Source organism: Pinus tabuliformis, chromosome 7 (genome assembly GCF_031772625.1).
Source record: "Pinus tabuliformis cultivar Carrire ecotype Pingquan chromosome 7, CPIR1, whole genome shotgun sequence".
Taxonomy (NCBI): Eukaryota; Viridiplantae; Streptophyta; class Pinopsida; order Pinales; family Pinaceae; genus Pinus; species Pinus tabuliformis.
Genome location: NC_142293.1, coordinates 1,669,733,069 through 1,669,754,300, shown reverse-complemented (window position 1 = coordinate 1,669,754,300; position 21,232 = coordinate 1,669,733,069).

Genomic DNA, 21,232 nt, shown 5'->3' with positions numbered 1-21,232 from the left:
ATTTCCCTCCAGATCTCGTATGAGATCTCACCCTAATAGCAGCTCGCGATGATGCTCATGACTCAGCTCTTGAAATGATCTCTTGGATGTAGGTATTTTTGCTTATATCTTTCCCTCTTCTTTTCAGGGGTCTTCCTCTACCCAATTTATTTGTATCTCTGTTCATGCAATCAAAAAACAAAAGGAAAACATTCAAGCAAATCAAAATCTCAAGACCTAGAGCAGGGTGATAAATTACCTCCCCAGGACGAGAGAGTGGCCCCTAAAAAGAAAGCAAAAGAATAAAATAAACCAATCACAAAATCTAAGCTCAGGACCTGAAACAAGGTGAAATAAAAACTTCCCTTCCTAGGACGAGAGAGCAGTTCCTATGAAAAAGAAAACAAGACAATCTAATGCTCAGGACCTGGAGCAGGATGAAAAATTCCCTCCCCAGGATGAGAGAGTGGTCCTAGAAAAAAACAAGAAATTAAGGCAACCAAAATGATCTAATGCTCAGGACCTAGAGCAAGGTGAAAAATCCCTCCCTAAGACAAGAGATCAATCCTATAGTCAATACTGGTCATACTTTCGTGCCTTCGATAACCTCCTCGACAACGACGCAAAAATGTTGGTGTTTAGATATGAGTCATGCAATTCACCCAATTCCACATTAATTATCAACCCAGTGCTCTATGAGTTATTTCAAGGCTATCATGCAAATTATATGCATGCCACAATTTCCCTACCCAGAATTGAGCATTCAACTATAAACTTAACAATGTGTAACAACAAACAATAAATGTAACAACACATAAGAGTAACAACAAGTTAAGACTCAAAACAACACATTGATAATCATTCATAACAATATATAACTCAATCGAAATAAATCTATGCACACGTCTATTCCAGTAGCACCTGGTCAGGAGAGTGGGCCCAACTCCTTGATCAGGGCTGTAGCAAGATCAAGAAGTCACGAAATGCTTAGAAGATCAGAATTTCATTAATCAAAAGGACATTAGAAAGTATGTTGTTACAGACTCAAAGTTAACGTAATTCTCTTGTGATCTTAACTACCAACTTTCACATCCCTGTAACTCTACTTATATAATTTGTTAAAAACTAACAACTCCTAGAATTACGACAGGTGTTGCCTACAATTACATAGCGGTTTCCAAAGTAAAACAAAATATAAATATAGAAGTGCGTTGATTGAGAGGTTTATCCTTCGTTGCAGTTGATGTCCCCAGATAGCGTTGCTAGCTCGATGGTCACAATTTATTAAACTACGGTCTTGGTCATTCTCCCTCCAAATCTGCAAGAATAATCGAATTAGCAAGCCACTCAGGAAACAATCCCTTATGACTATGCTTCATTGATTAATGATTCATAAAGACACGACAAGATGTATACCTGTGCATTTTAGAATGTAAATTGACCAACAATGGTGTAAAATGGATACAGGGAACAAGGTAAAAACGTGGGTAAAAACATGCAAATTCAGCCACCAACAATACCCATGGTAATGATGAGGATCAAGTATATGTATGCAACCAAATGATAATTGAACAAGATATTGTTGCATAGGGAAGAAAAGTCGTTGAGAGATCAGATAGATAAAAGAGGGTGAGCACAAAATATGTACGTAATGGGATTTCTATGAATATATGAGACAAACTGCTATTAATACAGATACGAGAAAAAACAAAGAAGGAGAAAAACATAAAATATAGCAGATTTTTATAAACAACATTTATGTTAGAGTTAAAGAGGGGATCAATGTTCCCAGTAGGTGGGTGCCTACTAAAATTTAGGGATTGGTGTCTCCAGTGGGTTAGAGCTTGCAAAACAAGAAAGGGAATAATGTCTCTTGCAAGTGGGTGCTTGAAAATTTTGTAATTGTAGGTGGGTTCTTATAACCAATATTTTAAAGAAAAGAAAAAAATTGTGGTTTTCTCCCTTTAAGGGTTTCCATGTTAAATATATGGTGTTTCTCTTGCTTGTTTGATTATGTGATGTGATGCTTTCTAGTTAAATACATAAGAAAATAAGGAATAATAATTTAAGTGAAAATTTGTTATCAATTATTTGAATACTAATTCACCTCCCCCTCTCAATATGTAATAGAGGAAATATCACAAAGGTTGAAGACTTGAAATCAATGAAAACATTTGAATCACTAGCCATGAATGTGGAATTAATGGTTTTTTTGAACTTATGGAATTGGGAGGGTTTGTATTCGAGACATCCTTCAATTTGATTCAATCGTTAAAGATGATGCAGTGTTGTAATTATTTTATACTCCTTTATCCATTCAATTTTATCTTAAGTCTTCTGGATTGTGCTCTTGTAGAGAGGGAAATGAAGAGTCACAATGGTGACTACAAGAAAGATGTCACTCTAACCTCCTTTATATGCTCAACCCAATAAAGACACAAAAGATATCCAGGCGTCATGTATGGAGATACCCAAGTTTCAAGTCCCCACATTTTTTGTTGCATAGGGGTCCAACACCTATCCATTGTCCACTAGTGATTTCTATAAGCATGACCAATTTCTCCTTCTAATATTCCATGGATTAGTCCTGTTGCTTCAATCATAGTTGACAATTGAGAGAAACACTGTTGAAAATTTCTGTTCGATGTCCTTTCACGTTCGATTCCATAATTATTCTACTAAATTTTCGTCAAAACGTCATAACTTGAACACATAATTCAAAGCTTATGCTCCTCGTTTTAACTCCTCTGGTTTAACTCTTAAGATTTTCTCTAAAAAATGATTGATTCAAATCCAAGATATGTTGCAAATATGAATTCTATTGCATTACAGTTGAGATTAATATAATTGAAAATCTTATTTGACTCTCATCGATTAGGTCACTACTATTTATTTATTTATTTTTCTTTCTTTTTTAGTGGCTCATTCTACACTCTAGTATGAGGGAGATGTGTAATTCCATCCGTGCTCAACTTGGAGTTGACAAATGTGCCTAAAAAAAATACTTTAAATGAGAAACATTGTCGGCTATAATAAAAACATCAATGATTATACTTATTTGGTTAGTTTTAATTAAAAGTAATATAAAACATTAATAATTGCATTCTCATTGTGCTCACTAGGTTCATTGATATTTCACTTTCACTCTTCGAATAATGGATACAATATTTTGATGTCTATGTTAGATAATATAATTTTATATAACTTTAGAAAGATAAAGTAATTAAAATTTAAAAAACAATATATTTCTCTTATAAATATTTCAATATAGAACTTAAATAAACTATTTGAATATCCATATTGACTAATATATATATATATATATATATATATATATATATATATATATATATATATATATATATATATATATATATATATATATCTATATATATATATATATATATATATATATATATATATCTATATATATATATATATATATATATATATATATATATATATATATATATATATATATATATATAGATATTGTGTGTGTGTGTGTTAATGTTTACCTTAATAAACTATTTCAATGTTGAAAAGGAAAAATTAATTAAAGGTAAAATAATATAGTTACTTCTTAATAAGAAGAAAATGTGTAACTCATTCAATTGTTAATATAAAACCTTATAATAATAAATTATTAAAAAACAAAATTTAAACAATAAAAAATTACACATGGTCTATGCAGAGAGAGAGTCAAAAAACCGTTATAGATCTATCTTAATCACATATTTATCAAGCATTAAAAATGATTAAATTTCTTGACGTGCAAATATTTTTCAAGTTTTGAATTTTGAAAAGAGGTTTGCATATAATGAGATTTGATCCCTCTTGGCTCTTGGTAGATCCATGGTTAAGTTGGATCTATACTAGTGTTAAGACATTGATTTTACATTTACTTTAGAATAACATTTCAGAAATATCACAAAGTTTATCATTACCCCTACAATAGGACATGCAACCTCTAGGGATTCTTTAAAACAACCAATGTTTCTTTTCTTGGACATAGATTGGAACTTTTCCAAGTTTAGAAAGAGAATTGCATGCACTTCAAACAAGACTCTCAACCAAAGTTATGGTTTACAAATAATTGTAAAGCAACATGATATCCCTATTCGCCAAAACCTCTCCCTTTGTAGATGGGGAACACATTGGAATGGAGATAAGTTCATTGACAGAGACACAAAAAAATAGAACAAGTTCTCATAGGTTGTAATAACAAGAACATACATTGCACTCAAAATATTTAGCACTAGGAAGAGAAGAACTCGCTTCATCGAAGGGTTTTTTTTTGGGATATATCAACACTTGATACAATTACTTTCCCATGGTTATTAAAATGAAAACCAAAATATCTTAATTTATGATTTAATTCAGAGTCACATGCTCTCCATACCTCCTCTTGATAGAAAAAATGGATCCAATGATACTTGAGAAGTTGCGAATGATTTGGTATCTAAAAGTGAGTCAAAGAATTTATATCTTCATTTGTAATTCAATTTAGAGTTACATGAATCACACAAATTCAAGACACACTACTAAAGGAACATTACATTCCCTATGTGTAGAGACAAGTCTAAAAAAGCAGAATGGTAGAGAGACATGTCTAAGATGAGAACGCCATTTTTTTCTATTTCAATATTATGGGCAAAGAGTGGCAAAGGAATTATTGATACGGTTTGACACACTGACAAAAAATGTGCTCCTATAGGGTGGATAGGATGTTGAGTTTTAGAATAGAGCTAGTATTTCATATGAGTATGAGAGAGCCAAGAAAATGTACATTTGTAGATGGTGCCAAAGAAATTGACATGAATTTTATAGAGGGAAATGACAAATTTGAGAGAGGTAACAGGTTTATGCTCTTACAAATGCTTAGAAAGCCATAATATTGATAGGGAGGAGCACCCGGGTCTATGAAGGCCACAAAAATGTGGTTGAGGAAGGCCACACACCGTGGCTTAAACTTAAGAAGGGAATGGATACACTTTCTCTAATACCATTGTTGAACACACACACCAAATAATAAACTAATTTGATAAATCATGTGATACAAATTATTCACAAGATCTACATATTAATAAACATTTTTCTAAACCTTGGTTTTCACCTTCTAAGAGGTCGCTTGGACTTCCAATAACTGTTGGCATTCACTTGAGGCTTTTCACCTTCCTCTCATGTGAGTAAGCCAAGTTTGCATAACCCAAGAGAGTTATGCTTCCAACATAAACTCAAATTTAGGTAAACCACCTAGGATGACATCAAGTACTTTAGCATTGTAAGTGAACTTGAGCTTATAATTTTTTTCAATCAATACATATAGCTTTTTATGGCCATTTTGCATTGTATCCTATGCATCTACACCAAGAGACACTATGTAATTTCTCATTATTACCTTCTAAAATTCATAGTTCATTCCCATGAACATAGGAACCTTGTTGGTGAAATTTCCATCCTAGTTGGCCATGTCTCAGATATACCTTCTAGTTGTTGGATTGTTGTTGAAGGAACCAACTTTGATACCAATTGTTGGAAACTAGGAAAATACTTTTTTTTTGGGTTTAACACTTATAAAACTTATTTATCAAATTTAACATACTCAACAATATAATAATAGACAATTGTGCACCAATCACATAAATATTTAACATAAGATGTTTACGTGGAAACCCATATGGGAGAAAACCACAAATTATTTTTGGTTATAATGTAAATGCAAACTCCAAGTCCAAATTACATCAAATTATGTTGGCACCAACCTAGAGGAGGCTCCAACTCCATTTTATTTGCAAGCACCAACTTGTTAGAAGCACTAACTCCCTAATATTTATAGAAACCAACCTGAAGGAGACCCCACATGCTTGATTTGCAAGAACCTATTTTATTAGCATATTAGATTCCTTTTTCATTCACACTCAGATATGAGACCCTTCAATTAAAATTTTGTTGAACCAATTATTTAATTTTCGTATATGCTAATCAATGCTTTATAGTAAATTTTCTTCCTTTAATTATCTTCTTCAATTCTTTCCCCTTCAGATTTGCAATATTCAATCTCATAACAACTCCATATCTCACTGATCTTCACATACAACACACTACATAAAACTTCATTGTAGATCTATCCTATATGTTCTTCACTTTAAGCTCTATAGTTTGGTTCCCCCTTCGTCTCCTCATGAAAATCAACCTTCCGTGATTTTGTTGGTTGACTCTAATTCTTACTTTTTGTTTTGCATGGGAACCACACCTCTCATGTTGCCATATTTTATTTTATAGATGATGTTTATTTTATTTTTTCCTTCACAAACTTTTCTTACACATAATTTTGGTGCTTGAAACCTTTTATTTATTAGTTATGACTCCCTGGTTTTAAACCCTTTTACTCATGTGACCTTTGTCAAAACCATGGTCTGAAGCCCTAAGGTGTTTAGCCTAGACCAAAGAAATTTGTGCAAATTTAAATATCCAACACCTCTTGGAGTGTGCCTAGTGACCCATTCAAATCAACGAGGGGGATTTTAATGCAGGACCCCTCTGATTATCCTAACTTTAATATGGGTTTTGGGGGCACAATTTGTTATATGCACCTTTTAAATGACTCATACCTTGTTTATACATACCAAAATATTTCATGATTTACCCAGAATGAAGAACGATGAAGCCATTTCGGGGCTTCCCTGATTATATAAACTATAAAAAAGAGGCAGGGGGGGCATAGTCTGTCAAATGGAAAATACTACAACTAACATTCAAACTCTTCATTTGTTAGCACTGCTATATTGGGAATCCACAATCCATTGTTCTCTTTCTTATGGGTGGTGGGTGGTGGAAAATAGGCTCTTCGATGCTTATATGCTAACTGCATGTTACCACAGTTAGGAAGTTGGCGCTTATTTCCCCACTTCCTGCTGCCTAGACTTCAAGTTCTACCCATTTCTTTCCGCTAATTGGTTACAACAACCTCCGACAATGCTCCAATGGATAGAACTATCACATGACGTCAAATATACTTACTATAGATGATGAGGTAATCTCGATTTTTTGTTCACCACTTTCCCCTCAAATTTATCCATGTCTACCCTCAAATGGCAGTCTGACAGATCACTAGACGTGAATTTTTCATCTGTCGGCCATTGCCTACTACTCGAGCTTCAACTACTGCTTCACCACCCATCAACTAAATTTCCTATTACTATGGGGCATTGCAAAATTGATCCCTGGCATGAATCCCAAGGCTCTTCCACCTCACCTACTAGGTCATTTCCACCTCATTTTCCACATTAGTTCCTTGCCACCTATCATGCCACGTTACTACCACATCACTTTTTGTGAGATGTCATGCCACATCACCACCATGCCACTTGTAATACCCTTGCTCTTTTATGATGTAAATATATGTACCTTGATATTGGGCTAGTGAGCTAGATTTATTTATGGACCTACATGCCTATTTATTTATGTTAGATAGATTTTGGGGCTAGTATGTTGGGTATATATATATTGTGCATATATGATATTATTAAAATGAGTTTGTTACAGAGCCCAACTCCACAGAAACAAGTATGGGGGTAGTACAACTCCACAATAACAAGCAACAGGGTGTTTGGTCAAGTGTTGATGGAAAAAGGGCGCTTGGGGCCCCATGGCTTTAGGGAGTGCCACATGGTAGAGAATGACCATGCGTATTTAAAATGTGTATATTTGGTTGAGAGGGACACATGGAGGCATTATGGATTTCATACTTTATAGTATCCAGTTCTGGTGTATTCGGTTATGGTGTGTTAGGTCCCTATAATACTAGGGTAGCCCCCTTATTGTTATTGTTAATGTAGCCCCCTATTGTTATTGTTGTACCCATGTAGCCCTAATATTATTATTGTTGTGCCCCATAGAAGCTTACTATTGTTATTGTTGTTCCCTTACATTATTATTGTTATGTAGGCTTTGATTATATTGTGACCCCTTAAACTTGTATATACAACAAGGAGGCCTTATCATTTGTATCATCCAAGAATTGTTCATTTATGTAATGTAAAGGAGGTTTCCCCCTCGAAGAGGATAATTTTTAAGTTGTTGATATATATTTTCTTGTGTTTTTTGAGATGGTTGCATAACATTTGGTATCAGAGCTTTGGATTCTAGGGTTTCGCTGCTTCAAACATGTCATTTTGGCATTTTCACTATAAATTTTTTTCTCCGAAGATTTAGAAGATGAAATTTTGACCACATGGAGCTAAAATATTTCTCAAATTTATGTATAGAATTCAGAGCTTGGCTCACTATATTTTATGAGGTATGGTCCGAAGAAGTTAGGGTTTCTGCATGCTCGAGAATTCAGTCTCAAACAAATGACCTAGGAAAAATCGTCATAACTTTCACTAAAGGAATAAAATTTGAATTTTGTAAAAAGTGATAGAAATCGTAGGGACTATATTTCTTCATGTATAATTTTCAGGGCCAAAGGTTGAAACCGTGACACGTGTAATTCCATACAATTTCGTTCTACTGAACTAGTCATTAACCAGGTCATTGTGGGAGATTGGGCTTAAATTTATATAGAGGAATCCAATATTAGTTTGACTTGCAGAATTAGAAAGAAGAATTAGAGGGATATCATAGGATTAAATTTCAAATCTTGTAGAGCTAAAATTATAGAGGTACAATCGTTTCAAGATCAAGCTCCTAAAAGCAAGAAAAAATGCGTGTATCTTTTTTCAGAAATTGCATAACGTTTTTTTGAAAAATATTTTTGAAGTGATTCAAAGGGCATATTAAAACACAAGTATTAGTATTTGGTTCTAAAATTCCTCCCAAACAAAATAATTCTTCACCCATTAAGCCCTTATAAATCTCTATTATGATGCATGAAGAGGAAGAATTGCAACATGATATATCAAAATTATGAGACCAAATGCAACAAATTATGCTCTCACAAAGAGCCACCAAAGATGAACTAAAAGGGGACATGGAAGGCTTAAAAGGGGACATGGAAGGCTTAAAAGGGGGCATGGATGGTTTAAAAGCATAAATAAAAAGCGACATGGATATTTTAAAAGCATAAGTAAAATGTGACATGAAGGGTTTAAAGTTGACGTGGAAGCAATGATGAATGTTAAGATCAAAAGGTTGAAGAAAGGGTTGACAAAGTTGCTGCAAGAAAGGATTATTAGTGGTGATAAGGTAATCCATAAAAATCATGATGAGGACAAAAGGAATATGAATTATTATTTTATAGAATCTAATTTTGGGTTTAAGACCCATCACATTCCAAAGGTCGATATGAGGAAGTTTGATGGCAAGGATCCAGTAACATGGATACCATAGATAGAGCAATATTTTAATCTCCATGATGTGTAAAACACATAAAAGGTACACATTGCATATTTATATTTAGAAACCAATTAGTTTGTATGGTATTTATGGATTTGTTCTCGTAAACCACTTGTCACTTGATCAATTTTTACGGTGGAAATTATAGCACATTATGAGGATACAAAGACCAACACCTTCTTTAGCCAATTGATAAATCTGAAACAAAAGGGTTCAATGGTGGAGCACATTGAGGACTTTCAAAAATTGAATATTATGGTAACTAATATTCTAGAGGAGCACATGATTGATGTCTTCATAGGGAATTTAATGGATAACATCCAACACGAGGTTCGCCTTTGGGAACCTAATTCATTGGAGAAGGTATTCAGGGTGGCAAGAAAATTTGAAAGAAAAATTATGGCAACAAGGAAGTATACCACTCACAACTATAAAGATGGAAGTGTTGCTTCTCCTAGCCTTCCATAACCTAAAAGGTTGACACCACAAAAATTGGAGGAAAATAGAGCAAAAGGGATTTGTTACAATTGTGATAGAAAATACACTAAAGGTTATAAGTGTGTTGAGAAAAAAATATTTTACATAGATTGTGAAGAGGATGAAGAAAAGGAACAAGAAACATCCAAAGAGGAGGATCTACACCAGGAACCAACCCTAGAGAAAGAAGAAATGAATCCAACCATATCTTGTAATGCATTGGTGGGAATTACCACTCAAACTCTCAAGATATAAGGATATATCAAAAAGAAAACGTTATTAGTGCTAACTGATTTAGGTAGTACCCATAACAACCCTAGAGAAAGAAGAACTAAATCCAACCATATATTGTAATTCATTGGAGAGAATTACCACTCCTCAAACTCTCAATATAGAAGTATATATCAAGAAGAAAAATATAATAATGCGGATTGATTAAGGTAGTACCCATAATTTTATTCATTATAAGATAGCCAATGAATAATTTTTCTTTCTATATCTAACACCAGAGTGTCAAGTGATGGTTGCAAATGGAGGAACTATAAATTTCTCTGGAAAGTGCCATAATATCAATCTAACCATGGGGGAATATGTATTGAATATTTAAATTATTTCCATTCCAATGGGTGGTGCCGATGTTGTACTAGGAGTCCAATGGTTATAATCTTTGGGGATGATAGGTTTTAATTTTCAAGAACTTTTCTTGAAGTTTTTTTGGGAAGGAAAGCAAGTTTAATTAAGGGGTAGCACAGGGAAACTAGGGGAGACAATCAACTCTAATGGCATGAAAAAGCTTCTAAAGAAAGAACAACGACATGTAATTGCACAATTATGCTCACTAGAGGTTCAAACATCAAAACCATCTATTTCTCCAGATATCCAAAAAGCCTTGGACAATCATTCCAACGTATTTGAGATTCCCAAAGGCCTCCCACATATTCATGATCATGATCATGCTATTCAAGTGATTCCAGAAAGTGTTCCTCCAAACATCAGGCCTTACAGATATCCCTATGCTAAAAAGAGTGAAATTGAATGTATGGTTGTAGAAATGCTAGAGGTTAGTATAATTCAACGTAGTCAAAGTTATTTCTCCGCTCTAGTAGTATTGGTGCACAAGAAGGATGGATCATGGCATATGTGTTCAGATTATAGGGAGCTCAACAAGCTCAGTATTAAAGATAAATTTCCCATTCTTGTCATTGATGAATTGTTGGATGAATTACATGGAGAAATTTACTTCACCAAGCTAGATCTTCATTCAGGACATCATAAAATTAGAGTGAAGACTAAAGACATTCCAAAAACAACATTCATAACTCCCGAAGGTCATTATGAATTTTTGGTCATGCCTTTTGGCCTTCCTAATTCACCTTCCACATTTCAAGGTTTGATGAATTCAATTTTCAAACCCTTCCTTAGAAATTTTGTGTTAGTATTTTTTGATGATATACTAATCTACAACAAGACTTGGAAGGATCAGGTTCAACATGTTGACAGGGTGTTCAAACTATTCGAGGAGAAATAATTATATGAAAAAACCTTCAAATGTTTCTTTGGAGTATAAGAAGTGGAATATTTGGGTCATATTGTATCTCATAAGGGTGTTAAGATAGACCTTAACAAAATTAAAGCCATTAAGGAATGGAAAATCCCCATAACCCTAAAACATATTCGATGACTTCTCAGGTTGACGAGGTATTATAGCAAATTTGTTAAGAGTTATGGGAGAATAACAACACCTCTAACAACATTATTGAAGAAATATGAATTTTATTGGACTCCGGAAGAAACTAATTCCTTTGAACATATTAAAGAGGCAGTGTGCCAAACACAGGTCTTAGCTACGTCAGACTTCACAAAAACCTTTATTGTGGAATGTGAAGCCTCAATAAATGAAATTGGTGTTGTTTTAAGGCAAGAAGGAAGACCCATTTCTTTTGAAAGTCGTCCAATCCAGAGAAAACATTTACACAAACCTTTTTATGAGAAGAAAATGTTGGTAATACTACCTGTACTAAATCAGTGGCGACCTTACCTAATGGGAACACACTTCAAGGTAAAAAAATTATGATAGTCTTAAATACTTTTTGGAACAAATATTATCTTCAGAACAAAAACAAAAATGGGTCACAAAGATGTTGGGTTATGAATTTAAATAATCTACAAAAAAGGGAAGAAAAATCATATTGCAAATGCACTCTCAAGAAAGGATGAGGATGTGGAAGCATTTATTTGTTCCATTTCTATTACCCAACCTGATTGCATAACTGAAGCAAGGGATGAATGGAAGAATGATGAAGAGGTGTGGACACATTCAAAAGTTTCAACAAGATCCCAGTGCATCTGATACATTTATCTAGAAAAATGATTCGTTATGGTACAAAGATTGCTTTTATCTTTGTAAGAATTCCCAACTGAAACAAAAGATTCTTTTGGAATTGCACACCTTCCCTTTAGAGGGGCACTTAGGATTTCTAAAAATTTACCACAGGGTCAAGAAGGATTTTTTTTGGGATGGCCTTAAATATGCTATTAAGAATTTTGTGGCAGAATGTTTTGTTTTCCAAAAAAATAAAGTTGAGATAATTAAGACCTCGGGTTTGTTACAACCTTTAGAGATTCCAAGTTAGTGTTGGGAGGAGGTATCAATAGATTTTATCACAGGTTTACCCAAGTTTGAAGAAAAGAGTGTCATCATGGAGGTAGTTGATACACTTACCAAGTATGCACATTTTTGTACATTATATCATCCTTTTAAAGGAACTACAATTTCTACTGTATTTATGGAAACAATTCAAAAGCTACGTGGAAACCCAAATATTATTGTAAGTGACAGAGATCCCATTTTCACTGGAATTTTTTGGACAAAATTGTTTTCTTGTCTTGGTACTCAATTATCTCATAGCTCATCTTATTATCCTCAATCTGGCAGAAAAACTAAGATAGTGAACAAATGTTTGGAAGGATTTATTTGTTACTTTTTATCTAACAAACAAACACAATGGGTCAAGTGGTTAACTCTAGCTGAATGGTGGCATAACACTTCCTTCCATACTGCAGCAAAAACGACCCCATTTATGGCACTTTATGGATATCATCCACGGTCCATCACATCATCTTTAAGAGAAAATTCTAAGGTTCAAGCAGTGGAAGATCACATCGAGCATCAACAATAATTTCTACAACTACTAAAGGATAACCTCACTCTGGTGCATAATTGAATGAAATAGTAGACATATCAACATCACAATGAAAGAATTTTTGTTGTAGGTGACTAAGTATTTTTACAACTACAACCATATAAAAAAATGTCGTTCAAGCAAGCTAAGAAGTATAATAAATTATCACCCAAGTAATATGGTGCTTACAAGGTATTGTAAAATATTGGTACTATGGAATACAAATTAGAGCTACCTGCATCTTCCAAAGTACACCCAATTTTCCATGTTTCATGCTTAAAGAAGGTTATCGATGACAAGCTCCCAGTTCAAACAACATTTTTAGAACTTAACGAAGAAGGAAAAATCATATTTGAGCTTGAATAAATTATGGAAACAAGAACCCAACAACTACAAAATCGATTGATTTCAAAGAATCTCATTAAGTGGAAGAACTTACTTGCTAAAGATTCCACATGGGAGGATGAGAATTTTATACATAAGAATCTAGAAGTAGTCAAGCATTGAGGACAACACTTTTTTGAAGGAGAGGGGCATGTTAGGTCCCTATAATACAAGTGTAGCCCCCTTATTGTTATTGTTAGTATTTCCCCCTATTGTTATTGTTGTGCCCTTACATTATTATTGTTATGTAGGCTCTGATTATATTGTTACCCCTTAGACTCCTATATATACCAAGGAGGCCTTATCATTTGTATCGTCCAATAATTGTTCATTTATGTAATGTAAAGGAGTCTTCCCCCTCGAAGAGGATAATTTTTAAGTCATTGATCTTTCTTTTCTTCTGTTTTGTGAGATGGTTGCATAACATGGTGCAACTGACTGATGAGCCTTGCGTTTGGGGTTCTGGTCCAACTAGAAGCTATTTTGGTTTATGGCTAGCAAGGGTACCAGGAGAGTAGCATGCGATCCTGAAAGCCTAGGTTGAGACTGTCTCTGGCTAGTTGTAAGGTGCCTTGAGAGGTGGACATTGTTAAGGGACTGACAGGGCACATAGAAGGGGTGTGCTAGTAGCACAGGTTTGGGAGGGTGGGAGCCTATGGTTGGGGTAGGAATTTCTAGATGGGTACCTTGTCCATTGGTATAGGTTCATTATTTGAATTTTACACCATTTCCTATGGAGTTACAGCCCCAAATCGGGGATGACCCGTGGTTGAGATTAATGAACCAAAAGATCTATGGCTGGGTGGAATGTGGAGAGCCTGTAACCAGTTGCTTACTTCTTTTCAGATAAGTGATCATGATTCTTATGTGCTTTTCTGTGTGATTAATGAGAATGAGTTGGAAACCCTAGATTTTTGGGTTGTGTGATTTTCTATTGTTAATATCATTATTCCGTTGTGTAATTATGTAATATGGTGTATAATGGCTTGTATGTGTCAGTGTTGCACTTTTTGAATTTTTTGATACAACATTCTTGTAATATTATGCTACATGTATTGCTTATGTGGTAAATTATTGGGATTATGAATGATGTGGTTGTGGTAGAATTGCTCAGTAGGGGGCTACGATCATTACAAGGTGGCACCAGAGCCTTGTTTTCAACACTAGGCCTAATTGGGCCAGATTCAGTGTAGAACAAGAAAATTCTCTGGATTGACACCAACTATTTGAAGAAAGTATAATGGTGGGATTGATTAAATTTTACCTCAAAAAAAGAGGATATAGGAGCCACGTGGGGCTCAAATGGACGAAATCTATGCAAATGAAGAAAATTATGTGGAAGAATTGCTAAATTTTAGCCTTTGAATGTTAAAATTTGTGCATAGGAAACCATTCTTGTGTATCAGGTTCTATTTGGGTTATATATATATATATACACACACCCTTAGAACTATGTATATAAAAACAATTGTGTGTGTATGTGTGTATATATATACATGCACACACACACACAATTGGGTAAGGTCCCAAGGGTTGAACCCTTACTTATCTTGTTGAATTTGCATCACAAAAGGGTGGTTCCAATATATATACACACACACACACACACAATTGGGTAAGGTCCCAAGGGTTGAACCCTTACTTGAACTATTGAATTTGCATCACAAAAGGGTGGTTCCAGTGGTAACAAGCTGTGGGTGAAGTCCTTACACGATGTATCGTAGGGTGGGCTGTCCATAAGTCTCAGAATCATAGAACATAGGCCCTGAAGATGGCACTGAGCCATAGGCTACGGAAATGGGCCATACAAACACAAGTTGAAAACCTGAAGACATAGTGCAGAGATCAACCACGTTGTGAGAGCACCAAGATATGAGCTAAATCCTCATTAAGAGATAAGATAATTTCCATTGAGAAGAACCCTGATGAGAGAGGAAAAACCTGGATCCATCAGATCATAGAAGGCCCATTAAAGAGAAGGAAAGTTGAGATACGATGGTGATAATGATCATTGGATTAAAGATATCCAGGCCATTATATCCCGTCGGAGTACAAAGCCATGCTAAAACCTCGTGCAAGTTTGTTCCAACGACAACAAGATCGTATGATTGCCTCGGTCTCAATTTTCAATTCTGGGAAGGGGCCCACCATGAATGGTCACAACTAGATTTTGTCACCTATTAGCCAAAGGATATATTTATATCTATTATATTGTATGTTTATTGATTTTATGTGGGGTGCATGGGTGCATGGAGGACTCTATGCCTATTTTTTTCATATTGTTTTAAGTGATTTTGGTTTTGCACCATGGGTATATGGTGGACCCAAGGTTGGGCCACAAAAGCATAGGAGTCATGGATAAGAACACCATGTAAGGGGTCGAGTTGGCCATGGGGGTTCCTACATATTTATATACATATTGATGTTGATTTTGTTTCTGTTTGACCACCGAGAAGCAATTAATTTATGTATGTTTTATATGTACATTTTATAAATTTGTCTTTAGATGTTTGTGTGCAGATTTTATATATATACATAATCACTTTTAACATATGTATTTTATATTTTTGTTTATATATATATATATATATATGTAGTTTGTTATTTTATATAATTGTGGGTTGTGTGGGTGCATGAAGGACCCCACATCCATGCGCAAGTTAATAATAATTATTTTGTGTTATAATGTTTTATGTTACATTGTTTAAGGATGGGAGTGAATAATGAACCTCGCGGGGGTGTAGTTGTGAGTATGACATGTAGAAATCGAGAGGGAGAAGGCCAACGGGATGAGCATAGAACCGACAAATGCATGCTGGCCAAGTTCCAGAAAGCATGAGTTTTTCCCCAATAAGGATGATGTAGGCATTGTGTTAGTGATTAAAGTTAATTTGAAAATTTAATTGAGTTTTTACAACTTTGTAAAAATTGAAGAGTAGAGAGTGAGAAAGGATAAAATTTTGAGGGGCATATCTTTGTGTTAAGGAGTCAAAATTTGGCATAAAAATAGTCAAAAGAAAGGGAATTCCAAGCATAATGCATATGTAAAGATAGAAATTGGATTAGGAGGCAACAAATTTCCAAAAATAAAGGAGAACTCTGCAAGAGTTTGGAAAGAAGAAATTGTGCTCAATTAAAACTTTCAAAGGACATAACTTTCCGCTCTAGTGTCAAAATCTTGCATCTGAGTAGTCTATAGAAATATATTGGCGAGAAAAACACATTGGTGGCCGCATAACTTCAATTTGGGGGAAAATTTTGAAGAATTTCTCTGAAAATTACATATGTATGAAATATAAGAGGCATCAGGAGAATTGAAGGGATAAAGGATATGTCAGGTGCTAACAACCCAAAAAAGGAAGCCAGGGAAATAGATTTCAGTGTGGGAAATGTTGGAATTGAGTCAAATGGCCACGACATGAGTAGGCTAGAATATAGAGACCCAGAAGAGACTACGAGAAGCCTCAAGGTGGAGGTTATCATTTTAAGGCTGATAATGACAAAATGATGAAGGAATAATAGATCAACACTAAAATTTTGCAGAGTTTGAACACAATTCAATGAGAATTGGACCAAAAATCTGAGACTAAATAAATGGGTGTCAGAAGTTTGAGGAGATCTAAGAGTGCTAACTTGAAACATTTATATGTAGAAAGAAATTGGCATAAGTGTGTCACCAGTGAGAAGGACCAGAAAGATTAAATTTGATGGGAGAAATTTATAGGGAGAGATATGAAAAATTAATCCACCCACATTTAATGGAGAACATGAGAAGGGGGAAGAAGTCGAGGCTTGGATGTTAGAGATGCAGAGGTATCCACAACTGTTTAAATACCCTTCAAATTTAGAAGCCCAGATTTCTATTTACAACCTAAAAGGTAAGGCTAACCTATGGTGGGAAAAAATAAGGAAGTAAAGTATTTGGACAAGAGAAAACTGATACAAAGAAAATTTAAAGAAAATTTTAAAAATAAATATTTGTTTTAGAGCTACTATGAATGGAAAATGCAAGATTTTTTCTAACTTAAGCTATGCAACATGACTATCGAAGAATATGGCAATAATTTCCCTAAATTGTTGAGATATGTGGCCTTTATCAAGGATGAAAAAGTCAAAATTTAGAGGTATGTCAATGCACTGACCTCATTCTATGTAGACATGCTGAACTTTGATGAGCCAAAGAATTTAGATGCATCCATGAGGAAGGCTAAAAGTTATATGAGTAGAATAAAAATAAATCAGTTGTACAGAAGGCATGGAATGCTAATAAGAATGGTTTTGTGAAACAAAGGAAGAATGAGTTTAAACCACCACCTTTCAAAAATGGGTCATATTTGAAACAACAATCAACTCCGATTTTTAATGAACACAAGGGTGGTGAGTTTTCCAAGAAGAAATATGAGTTTCAACTGATCAAATGTCCAGGTTGTCATGGATACCATAGATATAAGGATTGACCTCATAAGGGTGAAAGTCAAAAGATCATGCACAATATACATACAACTGACACAATGGAGGAAGTGGGCAGATGCATGCCTAGGATTTCTGTCATGCTGGATAACAATCAAGCTAAGCATCAGGTGCACATGATTAAAGTCGAAGGTAATTTAAATAATTAACCAATTGCTATTTTAATTGAATCAGGCGACGATCATAGTTATATTGACTGGAAATTAGTAGAGAAATTTGATTTGGAGAAAACCAAGCATCAAAAGGCATGGTTTGTTTAATTATCTACTTGAGCAAAGAGAAGGGTCATAGAGTTGGTCAAAGAGTGTCCAATTAATATGAATGGACTGAGTACTGAGGTTGAACTTAATATAATCTCATTGGGGTCCTATTATTATTTGATCGAAATGGATTGGCTAGAAAAACACAATGCAGTTATGGATTGATATAGCAAGTATTTTATTTGTATTGATGATGAGGGCAAGTAGTGGTAGGTCCAAGGAGTTCCTAGACTGATATATATCAGAGAGATATCAACCTTGTAGTTAATGAAGAATTTTAGGAAAGGTTCCCATATTCTAACAGTCCATTTGGAGGAACCTAATAGGGATAACAAGCTAATTTGGAGGATTATCATATATTAAAAGAGTATTCTAATGTGTTTGTAGAGATTCTAGTATTACCTCCAAGAAGGGATATTGATTTCTCCATTGATATTGTGCCTAGATCCACTCTAGTATCTAAAGCACCATATTGGATGAGTACTCAAAAGCTCATAAAAATGCAGGTGTAGTTAGAGGAGTTATTGAAGCATGGATAGATATGACCAAATGTATCACCATGGGGTGCTCCAGTCCTATTTGTTAAGAAAAAAGATGGAACATTGTGGTTATGTGTGGAATTTAGGTAGTTGAATAAAATCACTATTAAAAATAAATATCCATTGCTGAGGATAGATGGTTCATTCTATCAAGTTCAAGGAGCTAAGGTGATTTCCAAGATTTACTTGAGGTCAGGGTATCACTAGTTGCGAATCAAGGAAGAAGATATTGGTAAGACAACATTTCGAAATCGTTATGGACATTATGTGTTCGTGGTGGTGCCCTTTGGATTAACCAATGCACAAGGTGTTTTTATGTGCTTGATGAATGGTGTATTCGAAGAATATTTGGATAAATTCATTATTATTTTTATAGATGATATATTGGTATATTCTAAATCAGATGAGGAGCATGAGCAACATATGAGGTTAATTTTACAAGTTCTCTGGGGGCATCAACTATATGCTAAAATTAGTAAATGTTATTTTTATAAGAAACATATCCATTGTTTTGGCCACATCATTTTGGAGGATGGGATAGTTGTGGACCCAGAAAAGATTAAGGCCATCAAGGAATGGACAAAACCAAATAATGTTACAGAAGTCAGGTCCTTTATGGGCCTATATGGTTTTTACGCAAGATTCATTGAAGGATTTTATAGGATTTCCAATCCCATCAATTCACTGCAGAGGAAGGGCATTAAATTGGAATGGAACTCTGCGTGTGAGGAAGCCTTTCAACATTTGAAGGCTTAGTTAACAAGCACTTCATATTGAATATCGTGGATGCAAATGAGGATTTCCTTGTATGCACCAATACAAGTAAGGAAGGTCTGGGAGGAGTGCTTATGTAAAGTGGGAACATGGTGTGCTATAAATGTAGGAAGTTGAAGGAACATGAAAAGAATTATGCTGCACATGGCTTGGATTTAGAAGCTGTCATTCATGCTCTTAATATGTGGAGACATTATCTCATGGGCCATAGGTTTGAGTTGTAAAATGATCACTATGTTTTGTGAAATCTTTTTGACAACCAAATATAAATGCTTGATAAATCAAATGGCTAGAATTGTTAGCTAAATACATGGGGGCTTCTCTCAATGAACCTCTGACATAACACGTGCATTCATGGCAAACTAAACACTACCCTTAATTTGACCACATACTGGAGAACACCTCTAAAAATCACTTTATTTAAGTACCTACCAATACGAACCCAATAAACCGTCTTAGTTTAAAAAACCCCTACTTTCACTAGATATTGTAGGTATCCATTTTTTCACTAACATTTTTTATACCCCTTTATATTTTTTCATTAACTTTCAGCTCCATTTTTTATACACAACATATAAAAACCCTTTACCCCCTATTATATGCTTAGTATATTATTTCATTTTTTCCTCAATATATATCCCCCAATATGAACCCACATTAGGGGAAATTTTAGGTCTAAAATGGGCCTCCTAAGGAAATTATAAAATAATAGTGGAAATAATAAAATAAGATTAGATTACATCATCAAATTTTTGAGGGAAAAAAGAAAAAAACTATTTTTTCAACTCGTATTTTCAACTTATCTCCCTATGTGTTTACTCAAATTCCAAGTGACAACACTCATTGGATGTAGAATTTGATTCCTCATTCGAGGAGTACCCATCTTGCATACTTTAGATGGACCATACTACACAAAAAATGAGAAATACATGAAAAATGTGATTGTAATCACATTTTTTCATGTATTTCTCATTTCTCGTTTAGCAGGGTCCATCAAAAGTATGCAACATGGGTAATACTTGGATGAGGAATTAATTTTTTCATCCAACGAGTACTCTTGCTCGAAATTTGAGTAAACCTTAGAGAGATAAGTTGAAAATACGAGTTGAAAATGTAGCTTTATTATTTTATTATTTTTTAATCTTTTTACTTTTTTACTCCAAAAATGGTGAATCATCCCCCATGGTTGACATCATCACCTTGAATCCTATTGGTTCTTATAAAGTTTATTTTGGTTTTACATTTTTCTTAGGAGGCCCATTTTAGACCTCAAAATTCCCCTAATGTGTGGTATGGTATGGCTCCCCCAATGAAGCCTCCATGGCTAAATACGATTTTGAGATTAAGTACATTAAAGGAAAGGAGAAAAAAATGACATATGCTCTTAGACAAGGAGCGCATTTGATGCACGCTTCAACAATAAGTATATGTAATGCATATATAATCCCTAGAATTAAAGAAGCCTTAAATTTGGATCAACAATATTTTTCCATCAAGAATAGTTTATAGTAGGAGGAAAAGCAACCAAAATATTTATATTATGGGCCTGGAGAAGATGAATTTATTATTTAAAATGGTCATATATATGTGCCAAATGTCTGAGAGGTAAAACAGTTTATTTTGAAGGAGATGCATAGGGTTCCTTGCGTAGGATATCCAGGATATTAGAAGACCATTTTTTTAAAACACAACAAGTAATTTTTATATTAATTTGGATCTAGTTTTAGGGTTAGAAGCTTTTACATCTGCAATTGGATTTTCATCTACTAAGTTCAGAGATTTCCAAAAAATATTTTACTTCCTACTACACTTCCTACATACAAAAACT